Below are 16,643 nucleotides of genomic sequence, written 5' to 3' on the forward strand. Positions count from 1 at the left end.
GCTTAAGGCCCGTAGTTACAATCATTATCATGGTAGAACTTGTAGTGTAAGGCAAGAATAGTTGAGAGTCCGAGACGGACACTCTTATGAGCCGGCCGGGACTCTGAGAGCTGCTGGGCGTCAGCCTCCCTATATAAAGGGAGGACCTGGCAGCGGTTTAGGGACAGGAAAGATCTCATCGAGAGCCAGGCGTAGCAGTTTAGCTCCCTGGTCATCGAAACCCTAATCAATACCACCTCGAACTGGACGTAGGCTTTTACCTTCACCGTAAGGGGCCGAACCAGTATAAACCCTCGTGTTCCTTGTCCCACTTAACCCCTTCAAGCTTCCTAGTTGCGATGGCTCCACGACTAAGTCCTAGCCCGAGGACATCTGCCGTGACAATTCCACGACAGTTGGCGCCCACCGTGGGGCCAGCGAACGGTGGATTTGAGTTCTTGAAGGGCAGCTTCGAAGGGCTCAAGGGATACGCTGTGGGCCGGATGACCAAGAGTCGTTGCGGCAAGCTCTACATCGACGACGCAAACTGGGGCCCCGACGCCGGCTCAATTGAGTATGGGTACCGGGTCCCCTTCGGCGGAATTCATGTTTTCATTGGCAAGATTGGTGAGCCGGGCCCTGAGCCGGATCTCTGCGCCGATCTCATCGAGACGGCTCAGCGTGCACGACCCGTCCGGACCCGGCCTGCCGTAAGGCATGCTTTTGTGGGATGTATCCATGAAGGGCTCTCTGATCGATCTGGATCTGGTGATGAGACGGCCGCCGGCTCTGACGGCGAGTCGTCCACCGATGAGTCAAACTCGTTGTATCAACTTCAAGATGGCAGGCTCATGGGTTGTTCCGATGGTGACAGTATTCCGGACCTGTTTGAGCCGCCAAGCCGGGTTGGAATCTTCATGGCCGGTGCGCAGCCTGTTCAGAACCCTGCTGCTGGAGCAGGAAACCCGGTGCCTTCGCCGGCTCAGGTACTAATGGATCTCACGGACAAGATGACGGCCCTGTTAACCGCCACGGTTGACCCGACGGATCAAGCTCAGCATGATGCGGCGGTGGCACAGTTAAAGTTAGATCTAGTGAAAGCTAAGGAGGATCTGGCAGCAGAAGGGGTCAGGATGGCTGCGGAGAGGGCGGCTCTCGATGCCCAAACCCGGCTAATTCAAGCGCAGTCCTTCCGGCTCACGATGGATCAAAACGCGTCCAATGAGGTCATGAGAAGGAGGCATCAAAAGGCCCAATCTCGACTCCCTCCGGTTTACGATCCACGCAACCTCTTCAACACGCCAGGTGCAGGATCTAGTAACCCGCCAGGGGTCATAGTGCCCGGGTCTGGGACCCCTATTCAGCCACAAGTGATGGGGCCTCCCCAGGTGCCCCCTGCCCCGCCTCAGTACGTGCCAATACCACTGGGTCATTATAATAACCCGCTGGAGAACATGGTCGCCGCGGCAGCACGGCTGGCGGCTCTCCCAGTCGACGGCGACTCTCCGACGGCTATTGAAACCCGCCGGGTCAGGGAACTCCTTCAGACAGCACTGGCGTAGCAAGAGGCATACTCCTACAGCTGGGACAGGATCCACTCGACCCCTCGTCCAGGCCGGAGCCCGAGTTACAGCAGACACATGGTCTCAGCGACCGGCTCAAGTAACGTCCGACGCCATGACCCGCCCCTGGCCATGGCCCGGCTTATAACGGAGCCTTTCACGCGGCAGACCAAGGTGGAGCACGGTAAGAGGCGGAGCAGGTGCCTCAGTTGACGGCTTACCAGACTCCCCCGGCTTATCCGACGACTTCCGTCGACGTGGGTATCCCTACCAGGACTGGAGGTGTCCCTTGTTTAGTATCAGCTATCCGCAATGAACGTCTACCCAAGGACTTCAAAGGCCCTAGGAAAGTGCCTAATTACACGGCCGACTTACAACCTGCAGCCTGGATCGAGAGTTACGAGATGGCCATGGAACTGCTGGAGGTCAGTGAGGCGGCAATGGCCAAATACTTCACCATGATGTTGGATGGGACTGCCCGCACTTGGTTGAAGGGGCTACCACCGAATTCCATTGGGTCTTGGGCTGAGCTGAAGGCCCGGTTCATCCAAAATTTCAAAGATACCTGTAGGCAGTCTATGTCAATTGTGGATTTGACTAACTGTAAGCAGGAGGAGGGTGAGTCTACGACACATTGGGTTCGCCGGGTCAAAGAGATCATACATTCATCAGATAAGATGGATGCCGGCTCTGCAGTCTTAATGTTGGAGCAGAATTATCGTTTTGTGCCCCTGAAGATGAAACTCGGGCGGCTTAAGCGCGACTGCAATGATATGGGTACACTAATGGCGGCTCTTGTCAAGTACGCCGATTCTGATGGTACCAAGGACCCCGCTTCAGATGATGAAAGGACAGGGAAGGGAAAGAAGAACGGCAATGGCAAGGGTCCCCAGCATAACCCGGGAAACCAAGGAGGAGGCAAGCGCAAGGCCGATGGCAGCCTAGAGTTTGTAGCCAACGCCAGCTCACAAGGTAATAACCAGCGACGCAAGGGGAGGCCCCCTCCCCGAGCCGGCGGGTCAGGCCCGACGCTGGAGCAGCTGTTGAATGAACCTTGTCCAAGGCATGGCTCTAGAGAGAAGCCAACTACCCATCTATGGAAGGATTGTGCAATCATGAAGGCTTTTAAGAATTACAATGGCCCGGGCGGCGGCTCAAATTCTAATCCTCAGAATGGTCAAGGGGGCTTTAACCAGCAGTCTGGCCAGGGTCATCAACAGCAGCAGGGGGGTTATCAGACCAATCCAAAGCAGCTTAGCGGTGAACAGTATCATGTGTTTACCACCAGTCTGTGTAAGCGAGATCAGAAGCTTCACAAGAGAGCTGTGAATGCTGTTGAGCCGGCGGTTCCACGCTATTTACGATGGTCTGAGCAGCCTATAGTGTGGAGTTGGGAGGATCACCCTCCCCAGGTGGATAATCCGGGTCACTTGGCCTTGGTGGTGGCTCCTCAGGTGGGAGGATATAAATTCACTAAGGTGGTCATGGATGGAGGCAGCAACATCAACATCCTCTACTACGAGACGTTCCGTCGTATGGGGTTGATTGATAAGAACCTCAGCCAGTCCAACACTATTTTCCACGGTGTAGTGCCTGGTAAGTCGGCTTATCCGGTCGGCAAGATCGAGTTGGAAGTGGCCTTTGGAGATGAGAACAACTACAGGGTAGAGAAATTGACCTTTGAGGTGGTTAAGATAAGAAGTCCGTACCATGCCATATTTGGGCGGCCGGCTTACGCCAAGTTCATGGCACGGCCGTGTTATGTGTACTTACAGCTCAAGATGCCGGGTCACAATGGGACCATCACAGTTCATGGCAGCCGGAAAGTGGCTCTGGAGTGTGAGGAAGGTGATGCAGCTTATGCGGAATCTGTTTGTGCAACAGAGGAGTTGAAGTTTTACAAAGACAATGTTGACCCAACAGATATGACCTCTCTGAAAAAGCCGACTACGGAAAATGAGCCGGCGATGAAATTTAAGTCAGCTGATGAAACTAAGCTTGTTGATTTTGTTCCAGGAGATTCATCTCAGCAGTTTAGCATCAGTGCCAATCTGGATCCAAAATAGAAAAGCGCGCTCATCGAGTTCATCCGTGAGAATAGGGACATCTTCGCATGGAAACCTTCTGACATGCCAGGTGTACCTAGAGAGCTCGCTGAGCACACTCTCAATGTTGATCCAAAATTTAAGCCGGTCAGGCAGTTCCTTCGGCGGTTTAATGAAGAGAGGCGGAAAGCTATTGGTGAAGAGGTGGCCCGGCTCTTGGCGGCCGGGTTTATTGTTGAAGTCTTTCACCCAGAATGGTTAGCTAACCCGGTGCTCGTACTCAAGAAGAACGGCACCTGGCGGATGTGTGTGGACTACACGGACTTAACCAAGGCGTGTCTGGCTGATCCTTTTGCCCTTCCCCGTATTGATCAAATTATTGATACTACGGCAAGTTGTGCGCGCTTAAGTTTCTTGGACGCTTATTCTGGGTATCATCAGATTAAAATGGCAGTTAAGGACCAGGAGAAGACGGCGTTCATCACTCCCTTTGGAGCCTTCTGCTATGTGTCTATGCCCTTTGGACTCAAGTGTGCCCAGGCGACTTATCAGCGTTGTGTGCAGAACTGTCTTCATAACCAGATTGGGCGCAATGTTCATGCTTATGTGGACGATATTGTGGTTAAGTCCATAAAGGAGGAAACCCTGATAGATGATTTGAGAGAAACCTTTGATAATCTCCGGGTTTACAAGATGATGCTTAACCCGGCCAAGTGTGTTTTTGGTGTTCCTGCAGGCAAACTCTTGGGTTTCTTGGTTTTTGACAGAGGCATTGAAGCCAACCCGGAGAAGATCAAGGCCATCACCTCCTTGGCTAAGCCGGCGTGTATAAATGATGTTCAGCGCTTGGCAGGTCGTATCGCTGCTTTAAGCCGGTTTATAAGCCGTCTGGGTGAGAAGGCCATGCCGTTATATCAGTTGATGAAGAAAACTGATAATTTTGTCTGGAATGATGCAGCTAATACCGCTTTTGAGGATTTAAAGAAGCAGCTGGCAGAGCCCCCCATCCTTGCTGCTCCGGTTGATAAGGAGCCCTTATTACTGTACGTGGCGGCAAACACACGAGCCGTCAGTGTGGCTGTGGTGGTGGAACGCAAGGAAGAGGGTAAGGAGCATCCGGTTCAACGGCCGGTTTACTATGTCAGCGAAGTGCTTATCGAGTCCAAACAGCGGTATCCACATTGGCAGAAGCTTGTTTATGGTGTGTTCATGGCAAGCCAGAAGCTTAAGCATTATTTCCAGGGTCATCCCATCACTGTGGTCAGTTCTGCCCCTCTTGGTGATATCATTCAAAACAGAGAGGCCACAGGGAGAGTGGCTAAGTGGGCCATTGAGCTCGGACCTCATGGTCTCAAGTATGTGCCACGCACTGCTGTTAAGTCTCAGGCTTTGGTGGATTTCATCAATGATTGGACAGAGTCACAAGTGCCCGAGCAAAAGCCGGACAACACATATTGGACTATTCACTTCGATGGGTCCAGGCAGTTGGAGGGCTCGGGGGCTGGAGTCGTATTGGCTTCCCCTAAGGGTGATAAGTTCCATTATGTGCTACAATTGATGTTTCCTTGTACCAACAACGCAGCTGAGTACGAGGCCTTGCTCCATGGTCTTCGAATGGCTAAGGAGATGAGCTTGAGCCGGGTAAGGTGTTTTGGCGACTCAGACTTGGTGGCTCAACAAGTATCAGGCAAGTGGGACTCTAAGGACCCTCTCATGGCGGCTTATCGCCGCGAAGTTGATGCCATTGCTGGGCACTTTCAGGGCTACCAAGTAGAGCACATTGATCGCAGGAAGAACGAGGCGGCTGATGCTCTAAGCCGGCTAGGCTCTCAGCGAAAGCCGGTACCGCCTAATACTTTCCTGGATGTCCTGTATAACCCTTCTGTTAAGCTGCCTACAGAGGAAGACTTGGCTGTCCCTGACCCGGAGGCGCGACTGGTGGCGGCTCTCCACATCATACCGGACTGGACAATGCCCTATTTGGCTTACATAACTCGGGGTGAGTTGCCTGAGGATGAAACTCTGGCCAGACAAATAACTCGGCGGGCTAAGTCAATGATTGTTATCAATGGCGAGTTGCATCACCGCAGTGTTACAGGAGCATTTCAGCGTTGTGTCTCCCCTGAGGAAGGTCAAGAGATCTTGCGTGAGATTCATGAAGGGGATTGTGGCCATCACGCCGGCTCAAAGTCTCTTGTGGCCAAGGCTTTTCGCCATGGTTTTTATTGGCTGACGGCTCATGCTGATGCGGAGGACGTGGTCAGTAAATGTGATGGTTGCCAAAGGTTCTCGCGACGGGCTCATGTGCCGGCTCAGGAGCTGAGGATGATCCCAATTACTTGGCCCTTTGCGGTCTGGGGGCTTGATATGGTTGGGCCTTTTAAAAGGTCCAAGGATAAGAAGACCCACCTCTTGGTGGCAGTTGACAAATTCACAAAGTGGGTGGAAGCTGAACCAGTTAGCAAGTGCGATGCAGCCACGGCGGTTCAGTTTATGAAAAAGGTGATTTTTCGCTTTGGCTTTCCGCACAGCATTATAACTGACAATGGCACCAATCTATCCAAGGGCGCCATGGAAGAGTTTTGTCAACGAGAGCATATCCGACTTGATGTTTCCTCAGTTGCTCATCCTCAATCCAATGGTCAAGCTGAGAGAGCTAATCAGGAGATTCTGAAGGGCATCAAGCCCCAGCTTTTGGTCCCTTTGCAACGGACGCCGGGTTGTTGGGTGGAGGAGTTGCCCTCCGTGTTATGGAGCATCAACACTACTCCTAACAGGTCTACAGGTTTTACGCCTTTTTCATGGTTTATGGGGCAGAAGCAGTCCTTCCCAGTGACATCCGTCATGACTCGCCTCGAGTGGCGGCTTACGTTGAGGCGGATAATGAACAGGCGCGCCAAGATGCTCTTGACTTGTTGGACGAGCAGCGTGATGTGGCAGCAGCTCGCTCAGCGATTTACCAACAAGACCTGCGCCGTTATCATAGTCGCCGTGTTAAATCCCGGGTCTTCCAGGAAGGTGATCTCGTGCTCCGGCTCATCCAAGATCAAACCGATGCGCACAAGCTATCTCCACCTTGGGAAGGGCCCTTTGTGGTCAGCAAGAATTTGCACAACGGGTCATATTACCTCATTGACATTCGGGAGCACAAAGATTCACGTAAGTCGGAGGAAGAGACCCGTCGGCCGTGGAACATAGCTCAGCTTCGGCCTTACTACACTTGAGCCACCGGCTCTCATAATGTACATATTTCTCTCAGCCATGTATATATTATGATAAAGCAATAAAGCAGGACCTCTGTCCTTTTTTCTCCTCCAAATACGCACATGTTGTTTTCATTGCAAGATTACATGATAACTTGAAGGAGGATCCGGCTTATGATCGTATTCGAATCTAGCCGTAAGCAATAAGGTCACTTGGGGGCTTCCTGTTCAAACATGGGTCATATTCGAACCAAACAGAACATAGCTGTCGATACCCATTTGATTGGCAAAATGCCGAGCTCATTGGAGAGTTTGCTTTGATCATATTTGAATCATAATTTAACCCCTTTGAGAACCGACGTGGATCGTATTCGAATCAACGTCGTTAAACAATTCTTAAAATCACTTGGGGGCTTCCTGTTCAAACATGGGTCGTATTCGAACCAAAGAGAACATAGCTGTCGGTACCCTCTTGATTGGCATCGCCACACCCACTGGGGGCTATCTGATCGTATTCGAATCTTAGCATAACCCCTTTGGGCCGGGTCTCTGGTCGTATTCGAACCGGAAGCCCCTAAGTTCTTCTGCTTCATAGTATGTTTCTTCTGATCATTTCAAAGTGTGTACGGCCGGGTCTCACTTGGCCGGCTTACCTTTGATTTTCAGTGTTAGTTGGGCACAATGGGTGTTATTACGACAGGTAAACCGGAATTGAGGTACCAACCTTATTACCCGGGTTATCTAAACCGGAAGTATGCTTGCAGGCCGCTGAGTGTGTTATACGGCTGTGTTAAGGACATAGTTGAGGACAAGTCCTTTTTGATTCATATTCCGGGTTATTTATCTAAAACATATGGTTCTCAGCGCGGTAAGCCGCCTAGAGATTTGTGATTTGTCCTTTTTATGCAGGATAGTTAAAGGCAACTATTTTGAGCTTAAGGCAAATGAATAATCAATCATGACCCGGAGAAATATAAAGGAGACAACTTCAAATGGACTTCGGCATTCAACGCGTGCACGATGGCATGGCAGAGTTAAAGTATTGGTACTACTCTATTACAAGACTCATTGAGTCCAAAGGGGTGGAGCATTGTTTTATAAGCCGCCACAGAGCTAAGACGCTTGCTGGGTTGAAGTTTCCGGCTCGTCCCTCTCTTCTCCTCCGGCTGTTCCCAAGACCCGAAAAGTTGATGACTTCCAATCGATGCCGCTGAGAGCTTCGAATTGCGCTTCCTCGTCAATTAACCCGGCCGGGTTAATCTCTGGGGCGAAGGTGTGCTCACGAGCCGGCGGGATTAAGCTGAGGGCTTCATAGCGCGGAGTCGGAATCCTCTGATTTTCTGCGTCGTAACCCGGCTGATACTTAGTCAGATCTGTATCATTGCCAATCAGAGTGGCCACCGGGCGTACGGCCTTCACGCAAGCTGCGAAGTCCTTCTGATCGAAGGCGGTGCCGTCTTCCTTTAGACTTGGATAGCCGAGGGCGATGTCCGCCGGGTCTAACTCTGGAAGGAACGCCTTGGCCCGGCTCAGCGCGGCGATCGCTCCGGCTCTTGCAGAGGCCCGTCGCAGCTCTTGGATCCGTTGAGGCAGAACGGCGAGCCGGCGAAGAACTTCCGCCAAGTGAGTCGGCACCTCGTTGGATAGGGCCACCACAGCCAAGGCACGCTGTGACCCGGTGTAGAGTTGCTCCACCAGGGTGTACACGGCCTTCAGCTTGGTTACCACACTCTGGTTGAGGTTGGCACTTCTGGGACTTGTTTAACATAATAAGATAAGCCGCCGACAAGGATGAGTTATGAGGTATAAAAATTCTAAACTTGATGAAAGCCGGTGAAATGACTTACCGAAGATCGCGGCGACCATCTGGGACACTTGGCGCTTTAAACCGGAGAGCTCGGCGGTCTTCTCGGAGAGAGCCTTCTCCGCCTGTTCAGCCCGGTTCACCAGCGCGACCTTTTCTTCGGTCCAAGCCTTCCGTTCAGCGTCAAACTCCGTCTTCAGCTTTTCTTGCGCGGCGATGCTGGACACGAATTTGGCGTTTGCCTTCCGGGTCTCCATTTCTTGCATCTTCAGCCGGTTCTTGAGGTCAGAGATGTCAGCCTCAAACTTCTTGCCAGCAGCCTGCATAAGTTTCCGGGTTATGGCATGAACAGTTACTCTGCAAATTTAAAGTCCCAAGCGTTTTCCAAGCAAAGACACTTGGCACTTGGGGGCTAATGCATATTGAACGTTTCTATCTACAACTGCCGGTTCAATGGAGTAAGCCGGAACCTAAGTCTACAACGTACTCAATCATAAGTCGTCGACTTGGGGGCTAGCATGGTAAAGGTAACTATGCAGTAAGTAAGAGGACAGAAGAATAATACCTAAGATTTCTGCTGGATCTGGTTCACCATGGCAATCTCTGCGTCCCGGCTCTTGTGCACTTGGCTGACGAAGCCGGAGACGATCTTTCCAATGTTCAAGTTGGCGTAGTCGGTGAGGTCCAGGTTAACCCAGCGGGGCTCTAGCAGCTCCCCTTTGGCGGAGCACTTCGCCAGGGCAGTAGGTCTCCCCGGCTCAACATACTCCGTTCGGGTGATTACGACGTCCGGGTCGTCTGCTGGTTGAGCCGAGCTGGAGGCCTCCGGGTTAACAGAAGTTTCTGTTACGGGCTTGTTGGTTGGAGCAGCGGCCTCAGGAGCAGAGGCAGCTGGCGGCTCTTGAGTGGCTGCCTCTGGCTCAGGCATGTCCGGCTCATCGACCGGCTTGTGCTTCTTCGCCTTCTTGCTGAGTTTTGCTTGGGCACTGACAAGACAAAAGAGATTAAGCACAAAAGTGTAAGTAAAGGATAAGTATAACATGGGATGGTCATCATTACCCGGGCACGGTCTTGAAAGCCGGAAGATTCGACTGCATAGAGTCGCCAGAAGAGGGGGAAGTTTCCTGATAGTTTGAGTCAGAAGAGTTGAGTGGTTGACGTATAACACCTGCCAAAGGATGAAAAGGGTACAACTTTGAGATCACCTCGGTCCGGCGTTTCCTCGATGCGTCAGGTAACCCGGCGGAAAGGTCAGTGTCTTTGCTGGTCCGGGTGTGCCGCCGGCTTTCATGAACCTGTCGCTTCAAAATAAATTGAGGGTCTTGATAAGCTAAAGGATGTGAAAAGCTTACTTTCCGGGTTACCCTTCGGACTTTCAGCCTTGGCAAGGGCTCCGAGTCGGAGGAAAGTGACATTACCTCTTCAACCACCGGGTTACTTGCGCCGGTGTCATCCTGTCGATGAACAAATATTGGTAAGGCGGACAGAAATAAGCAAGCAAGTACAACAAGGACTTACAGGCTCAGGGGTTACCTCTGACTCGGAGCTGTCGCTTAATTGCATCAGCTCTGAAGCAGTTGGCCTACTTCCCTTCTTGCGGGGAGCGGCTTTCCTGGCGGCTTTCTTCGCCTTTCTGGCCTTCTTGGCCGCCTCGTGGTCATATTTGACCCGCCAGAACTTGTCATCAGCCTGAAAATACAATGATGATTTCTTAAAACGATTCAGATGAAAGTTATATACAGAAGAAGATAAGATGCTCAGGTCAGCGGCTTACCGCTGGGGCTGGGTTGGTCTTGCAGAAGGGGGCTAACCCGGTCCTCCCGCAGTCTGCCAGGCTCTCGTTCAAGAGAGCCTTGGTCATATCCTCTGCAACGTCTTCAGGAAGATCGTTGCGGCTGTGTCTCATAGGGTCATCCTTTCGGCCCGTGTACTCGCACATTAAGCCGGGGCGGCGGCTCAATGGGATCACCCGCCAGGAGATCCAGACCCGGACAAGATCGATTCCGTTCAGACCATTGCCCAGGAGAGCCTTGATCTTGTTGATGGTGGGGAGCAGAGGTTGGCGCTCCGCTTGAGTCAGTTTGTCTGACAGTGGGTGAGTCGGCTCCAGACGCGAGGGGCGAAAGCCGGGCAACGGACTCTCATCAGCCGGCGACGTGTCTTGGCAGTAAAACCACGTCAGATTCCAGTCTTTGGGGTGGCTTGGCGGCTCTGCGTAAGGGAAAAGGCAGTCCCTCCGCCGCTGAATGGAGATGCCACCTAGCTCCAAACTTGGCCCATTGGCGCACTCATTCTGACGGTTTAAATAGAAAAGCTCTCTGAAGAGCAGCAGACTGGGTTCTCCTCCAAGGTAAACCTCGCAGAACACTTGGAAGTTGCAGATATTGGACACTGAGTTGGGTCCTATGTCCTGAGGCCGCAGATCGAAGAAATTCAGAACGTCTCTGAAAAACTTTGAGCCGGGCGGTGCGAAGCCCCGGCTCATGTGGTCCGCAAAAATGACCACCTCCCCGTCCCTTGGCTGTGGTCTCTCCTCTGATGGGTCGGGGGCACGGTAGGACATGACGTCCTTCTTGGGCAGATAGCCAGACTTGACAAAATCTGCTAACGTTTCGTTGGTGACATTGGACCTCATCCAGTTGCAAGTGATGGAGGCTTTAGGAGCTTTGGGAGGCATGGTGACTGTTGGAAGCCTATGATACAGGGAAAATGTCCGGTTTAATAATGAGCCGGAGGAGACTTACAAGTTAAGGTTTAAGATGGCGGCTTATGGAGGGGACTAATGATATATGTCTAAGTGCATCAGGTTATCTAAGCCGCTGGTGTGCTTGAGGGTAATTCAAATCGTCTACAGCCTTGTTGTAAGTGAGCCGGAAAATTTTACGGCGCGTGGCTTCCTCTGAGCCGGAAAGTTCTACGGCGCGTGGTTTCTTTAAGCCGGAAATGTAACCCGCCATGACTCAATGAGTGCGGTTTTTTACTAAGTGTGGTGAAAACAAGTTTCACACATTGCGGTAAATATTTTGGATCAAAATGGTCGGGCAAAAGAAAAGTTTCTAGACCTAGAAACAGAGGCGAGGAAGTTCTTGAGCTCGAACAAGGCTCTTATGCAGTAAAAAGAGGGCTACTTGTATGTGAAATGGGTGCTAAACAGTTACCGTAGTGGTTCTATACAAGGCTAAGATCAAAGACAGGCAGTAAAAATGAAAACTACTGGAGCTCGTGGGCGACGGCGAAGAACACGGACGAACAGGACGAACCCTACTGCAGATCTGTTCTACAGGGCAGAAGTAACTTACAGAGGCTGGTGAGTCGCGGAGGTCGTCGCGTTTCTCTGGTCAAATCAGGGTGATGCAGCGGCCTGAGTTGGTGACGACGAGAAGACCCGCGGCGGCGGCAGCAGCAGAGCTCGAGCAGGGGAGCAGTGGCGCGAGGAAGAAGACGAAGAAGAGAGAAGTGGCTGAAGGCCCATCGGGCCGGCCTATTTATAAGGGCGAGCTCATAAGTGGGCGCGAGAAACGAGGAGACCGTGGCGTGGTTATCTCCCCATGAGGCGCCTCAATTTTCGGGATGGCAGTAAAGATAAGATCCGTTGCGGACCTGGTGGAGTAAAAAACGGGCTTAATGGAAGATGACGTCACGGCGGATTACCCGGAGTCTAGAGGATGACGTCACGCCGGGTTATGGCCTTCGCATAATTGTAAGCCGGAGATTTTCTGTCGAAAAGATTGAAGATTGACATGAGCTGGCTCAAATCAATCTGGGGCCTAATGTTGAGGATATAGACCTTAGAGTCACCCGCCAGGAGGGGCCGGGTTACTCATATGGTCATTGCCAGAAGCCCGGCGCCAAGCTTGAAGACGGTGGGCCAGAGATGGGCTTAAGACCCGGATATGGCTTAAGGCCCGTAGTTACAATCATTATCATGGTAGAACTTGTAGTGTAAGGCAAGAATAGTTGAGAGTCCGAGCCGGACACTCTTATGAGCCGGCCGGGACTCTGAGAGCTGCTGGGCGTCAGCCTCCCTATATAAAGGGACGACCCGGCAGCGGTTTAGGGACAGGAAAGATCTCATCGAGAGCCAGGCGTAGCAGTTTAGCTCCCTGGTCATCGAAACCCTAATCAATACCACCTTGAACTGGACGTAGGCTTTTACCTTCACCGTAAGGGGCCGAACCAGTATAAACCCTCGTGTTCCTTGTCCCACTTAACCCCTTCAAGCTTCCTAGTTGCGATGGCTCCACGACTAAGTCCTAGCCCGAGGACATCTGCCGTGACAATTCCACGACAAAGTGGATCTATTTGATACCCTCGTCCGGACAGACTATTATAAGACACCACTACTAGTATACTCCCTCCGTCTCAAAATAAGTATCTTTAATTTAGTCCAACTTTGACAGCGGGAGTATATACTAATCCTACACGAGCAAGAATCAGTAGTTTTGTTGCGAGGCCTCCTCGAACATCATTTGTAGCTGAAATTTTGAAAGATCATCAAAAGTTTCAGATTTTTGTTTTGATTTTGTTTTCATTTTTTCCAATTTACCATTCATAGAGGGTGTAGGGGCACCCGGGTGTTGAAAATCCTGTCTGGTAGCAAAACGGACGGCGGGAGGATGCTACAAGAGTGATATATGTCATCATGATTTTTTGCCGACATTTGGTAAGATCCCCCCTCCCGCGACGCTCCCGCGGGCGTCCGGGGGGCAACCCTAGTTGCGCCGCCGCCGGTGCCCCCTTCTCCTTTCCCCCCTCCCTCGCCGCCGCCGGAGGGCGCGAGCGGGCGAAGTTCGCTCGTCGCTGGTGGCGGCGGGGCCTTCTCATCTCCGCCCGTGGGGGATTCGGCGCGGGCGGACCCCTCCGGCCGGATGCGGCACTGGGCGCTGGGCGCGGCAGCTCGACGGCGCGCCGGCGTGGGCCGGCGACGGCGTGTGACGGCGATGCGATGGGCGACGCGGCGGTGGTGCGGGCTCGAGGATGGTGGCAGCGGCTGCATCACGGCGGCTCGTCCAAGTCCGCCTCTGGCGCCGCGGGTCGTGGGCGGCCTGGCCCGTGGTCGGCCTTCCTCGCCATGGCTCGTGGGTGGGGGGGGGCGGTAGCGGGTGGATGCGTGCGCCGCAGCCAGGCCGGGCCCTTGCGGCTGGTCGCCAACGCACGGCGCGGGAGACTCCCCTGGTGGCCATCCTTGGACGCGGCGCAGGCTTTGCTCCCTCCTCTCCGGTGACGGGCTTCTGCCGTGGCCGTGCTCGGGGCCGGGCCTATGGCAGGGTGGGGCGAAACGGTGGTTTCGGGGGGGGGGGGCAGTTTGAGGGACGGGAGCTCCGCTGACGAGCTGCCCGTCGCCGGCACTGTGTTGTTGCCGGTCGTGGCCGCGGGCCACCCCTCCTTCCCCCTTCCCCATCTCTGTTTGTTATCAATTCCGGCATTGTTTGGCGGGTTTGCTGGCGGTCTCGGAGGTGGTTGTGGTGCAAATTTCTCAAAGCCTCGACCTTTGGTGGTTCTCGGGGCGGTCTGGATGCAGGGCGACAGCTCTGGCGATGGGAGGCGTGTTGGTCGTGGGCTGACCGCACGGCTTGGGTGCGGGCTGGCAGCCATGGTCGCTTGGGCGGCATGGATGCGGGTGGTTGGCGGAGTGAGGTTGCGACGGAGGGGTAGGAGCACCGGGGTTCATCACTCGCCCAGTCCTGGTACTGGCCGATGGAGGCGGCGTCCGTGGATGTCGTTCTCCTTCTTGCAGGCTCCGTCGTGGTGCTCCCATTGCCTTCGTGTCACTCCGGGTGAAAACCTGATCTTCGGGATCAGACGGTGACGGCTTCCTACAGTCGTTTCCCTCTTGAGGGCATCGTCTTGGAGTCCTCGCTCCGGCTTTGTCCGTCTCATTACCCCTCGGTGGATTGCTCATCTTCATGGTGGTCTTCGGCTTATCATTAGGGTGCTTAATCATCGTTGGGGTGGTGTTTTCGGTGCTCGGCACCTTTGTATCTCGCCTTGGGTGTGTGCGTTGAGTGTGGTGGTGGCGTGCGTTTGTATCTTCTTGCTCGATGTTGTGGTGATGGTGCTTTATATATAAAGCGGGGGAAACCCTTTTTCGTATATATGTCATCATGGATGCTGATCGAGCTCATCGCTTTCCGCTTGTTTAGCGCAGCAAAATTCTCTGACTTGACCACACTAATCAAGCAGGACCATGTGGGTATGTTCCTCCATCATCGAGAGGGACTCCCTAACAGATCCTTCCATTTGACAACAATGCACTCAGCTGCGTCAGCAAATGAATTACTTTCCAACCCCCGCCCTGAGCTTTCCTAAATCCTAAAAGTAAAGGCCGGCGATCGAAGTAGAAGTACCAACGGCTCAGTGCCACAAACCTTCTTCAATAAGGGGGAATTAGCCTCCTTCTCAAATAGCTATCCTTGACAAAGGGTGTAGTTTAATTCACATGATCCGTGATGGATCAGACCGACATCTTGCATGGAGAATGCCATGGATGGGTGCAGAGAGGGGGGAGGTAGGGTAGATAGCATGGAGTCAGGCATTGAGTTGTTGGGAGACCATGCATGAGGCTGGACCCTAGAACTCACTAGCTCCTGCCAAACGAGGCTTTGCGGCGCCCCATGGTGATGGTGGCATCTGCGTCGATCATTAGCCGGCCGTTTAAGCAACGGTGATGGACTTCTCCATCGCCAATAGACTTTGAAAGCAACTCTTTGGCACCCGCGGCCATCCAGAAGAAGAAGAAGGCCCTTTGGATGGCCGCGGGTGCCAAAGAGTTGCCGCAAGAGTGATCATCTCTCTTTTTAATCTTTGGGTGTGTTGTAATACAAATAGACTCTATTCTTCTCGCAATTAACAAACTATGCAAATCTTTTGCCTCTGTTTTCTTAAAATAAAAAATAAAAAATCTGCATGGTTTTGCTGCTTTGAGCTCTGCACGACCATCCCTGGCTACCATACCAGAATCGAATTGAAGTTTAGTGTCCACCTTCGCCCCCAACCCCGATCGACCTGTATCCTGAAGCTCTACGGGCCGACGATGTCAAGAACTCATGTGTCTACTTGTCTACGAAATTTGATGTTGTTTGGTTGAGCGGTTTAAGAGCAGTTTGCAAAACACTGAAGGGTACAGAAGCTGTGTAAACTCCGCTTTGCTGAAATCTTGCCTCTTGTGGCTGTTGTTGCTGTTGCCGGTTGGCAACGTGGAGAGTGTGTTGTAAATCTCTCTAGAGGTTCTAGAGAAGACTTTGTACTCATCATTCTCATAGTGAAGTTGTGTGGACCGGTCGGTCCACAGCCGTGGTTTTTTACTCCTCAAGTTAAGGAGGTTTTTCCACGTTAAATAATGTGTCACCTGTGCATGTTGTTTGTGCTATTCCGCTGCTTACTTGTTTCTTGAAGCTGTCCTGAAAGTTCATCACAAGTGGAGGGGGCTATGTAGTGTGCATATTTGCCGTGTCGGTGAATTTGTGCAGCGCATTGTTGCTGTCCAGCCCCAACAAAGTGGTATCAGAGCCTTGGTTTGCTTGTGCAAATTGCTAAGCTTCTTGTGGTGAAAGATGGAAGTGAATACCAGCAGAATGATATCTTTGAATGGTACAGATTATCAAGCATGGAAGGGCAAGATGGAGGACTTGTTGTATGTGAAAGAATACTGGAAGCCAGTGTTCTCCACTGAGATGCCGGAGGGCATTGAGGAAGGTCAGTGGAAGGTACTTCATCGCCAAGCTTGGGGTTCATTCGGCAATGGGTCGATGATAATGTTTTGAACCATATCATTGATGAGACACATGCACGCACCTTATGGCAGAAATTGGAAGAGTTGTTTGCCCGGAAAGAAGGTACAAACAAGATGTTCTTGATCAAACAATTGATGTGCTTGAGGTACAAAGAGGGCATTCTAATTGCAGATCATGTGAATACGTTCCAAGGCATTATAAATCAGCTTTCTTCAATGGGAATAACATTTGAAGATGAAGTGAGAGCTTTGCTGCTACTAGGCTCATTACCGGATAGCTAGGAGACCTTTAAGGTCACAGTTTGCAATTCAGCACCT

The sequence above is a fragment of the Aegilops tauschii genome, chromosome 1 (assembly GCF_002575655.3).
Source record: "Aegilops tauschii subsp. strangulata cultivar AL8/78 chromosome 1, Aet v6.0, whole genome shotgun sequence".
NCBI classification, from domain to species: Eukaryota; Viridiplantae; Streptophyta; class Magnoliopsida; order Poales; family Poaceae; genus Aegilops; species Aegilops tauschii.